The sequence below is a fragment of the Palaemon carinicauda genome, chromosome 10 (assembly GCF_036898095.1).
Source record: "Palaemon carinicauda isolate YSFRI2023 chromosome 10, ASM3689809v2, whole genome shotgun sequence".
In the NCBI taxonomy this organism is placed as follows: domain Eukaryota; kingdom Metazoa; phylum Arthropoda; class Malacostraca; order Decapoda; family Palaemonidae; genus Palaemon; species Palaemon carinicauda.
This window is the reverse complement of record NC_090734.1, coordinates 36,404,325-36,406,824: the sequence shown is the minus strand read 5'-3', so window position 1 is coordinate 36,406,824 and position 2,500 is coordinate 36,404,325. Positions and strand designations below refer to the sequence as shown.

Genomic DNA, 2,500 nt, shown 5'->3' with positions numbered 1-2,500 from the left:
ATAGCCTATCGGTGAAAGAATAAAAGGAAATACGTAAAATGCGAGAAAAATGATGAAAAATTAAAATAAAATATTCTGAGAGCAGTAACAACATTAAAAGAGACCTATCACATATTAGCATTAAAAAGAGACTTCCGTCAGGCTGTTTAACATAAAACCGTTTGCTGCAAGCTTGAATCTCTGAAGTTCCAACGAATCAATTACGTAATTAGGAAGATCACTCCAAACATTGGTCACAGCTGGAATAAAACTTATTGAATAAAGTGTAGTATTGAACCTGGTGATGGAGAAGGCATGGTGATTAGAATTAACTACATACCCAGTATTAAGAATGGGGTGGTACTATTGATGCAAAGAATGGTTAGAATTATGCAACATGCATATTATAAAAAAAAAACAAAAAAAAAAAAAAAAAACAGAACGACAGCGCTAGAGACCTTTATCTAGATCAGGAAAAATAAATAAAATACACCATAAGCTTCTGTCCAACAAATTGTGATGAGATTAAGCAGTTGAAGAGACAAACCCAATGCGTTTCTCAAAAGTGAATTCGGTATCAAGAACCACGCTTAGAATTTTAAGTCATACAGAGTTTATAAAAAAAAAATTTCAGTGATGAGATCCGGATATGCGGAGCCAGTGTCCTAGTCCTATATGAAAATATACTTTGAGTTTTGTTAGGATTCAACTTCAAGCCCCATAATTTGCAGCATGCACTAATTTTAGCTAGATCTACATTATGGAATTCAGCAACCTCAGATCTACAGCCAGGAGATGGAATTGATCCAGAGGGAGTAAAAACCTTTATATATGCAACGAGCTTGTTTTCTAGGCCAAACCACATGCCATGTGTAAATAGTATGAAAAGTAATGAGCCAAGAACATCACCCTAAGAAACATCCGCTATCACATTCCCATGTTTATTAGGGTGTCCAGCACGTTAACACCAAATCTTTGTAATCTATTACTGAAAAATTCAATAATGATGCCAAGAAAAGACCCACCTACTCTCAACTGTTTAATTTAGAAATCAAAGGCCTCATAATTAACATGGTCTATAGCAGTATTAAAACCATAGCCAATCATACGATCCTCTTGACCACAATCAATGGATATGTGTACAGCATCAGAAATTGTAAGAAGGAAATTGAGAGGTAATCAGCTGGAATTGGGATGCCATAAACACATTTCTATAATAGAATAACATTACTAATTCTCCAAGTGCTAAAAGAATCTATTTTTATTAACTTGCAAAAAACGGAATCTGCAGTCTTTATATAAAAAAAACAGGAAAATACTACTTGGGGATACATCTCCATAAGCATCAAGGTCCATATTTACACGAGACCGAAAAGCTAACCTAGTTAGTTTTACCCTCAGGGAAACAGGAATGAGTTTCTCATTACTCTGCTTAATGTCAAACTCATCAGCCAAAAGGATTGCATTTTCCTTTCATCAGCGAGTGACAAAGCCCTCTGGTTCAATTACAAGAGGAACTGTTATGTTTACACCATCAAAGAGTGCAGAATTAAGGATAGTTCACTACTCATGTTCCTGGGTTGTAACAGAGAGTACTATAATTTACAATAACCTTAAAGATGGGAAATTATTAAACAAATTAGTTACGTTTCTTAGAATTCGAGTGGTTAAAACATAAAAACATCTATTTCAAAAATCTTTGGGGCCGATAAACAGAATCGTAGTGACAATTCTTCATAAATGTGACCTAGAAAGGGGCAGTATGCAAAGATGTCTATGTTGTATGGCATTATTGCTAATACCTACATACGCACGCAAGGAAAAAACAAAATAATAATTTCCTAGGATACTTTTTATTTTGTTTAAATTTCCACCCATTATTAGACTCTTTTTGATACTACTGTGCAAAAAAAGTTCTATTGTAAACAAACTGTTATGATTTCAAAGCAACTGTAGGCCGTGAAACTTTTAGGATATTTTTTTAAATATTTCTGAACATCCTTTACCTTCACTTCTTCCTAGATTACACTACCGTAAGTAGTATTAGGTAATATAGTTAGTTCTAAAAGTGTTGTCTTCTCCATCATACGCTTCATTACTACACAGAATTCTAAAAGTTTTATTCTAGCCATGACCAGACTGTGAGATAATTTTCTAATGAGGCAGTAGAATCATTTGAACTTGTGGAGTTCAAACTTATATGTTAAACAGGCCGATGTAAGTCTCTCTTCAAAGTTTATACAGGTGCATGATATATTTTAACGTTGTTGATGATCATAAGGTATTTTAAATTCTTTTTCAAAACTTTTCATATAATTCATAAACTTCATTATTTTCCTTCCTCACTGGGCTAATTTTTCCCTATTGGTGTCATTGGGCATATGTTTAGATAGAGTTTTGCTATTTGATGATGATATTAAAAATAGTAAACACAATGATTCTGTATCAAGGTTCCTGCAATTCAATACAGATTATAGAAATTACAGGTAATGAGTCTAAAATTTTAACAATAATTATAAAA

The 2,500-nt window shown here is 33.2% G+C and overlaps 1 protein-coding gene across 3 annotated transcripts in view; it reads left to right on the top strand.

Moving 5' to 3' along the window:
* The window catches only part of LOC137648610 (lactosylceramide 4-alpha-galactosyltransferase-like), a 135,858-nt gene that overhangs the window by 121,058 nt on the left and 12,300 nt on the right, over nt 1-2,500 (top strand). The gene's annotated exons all lie outside the window — the stretch shown is intronic.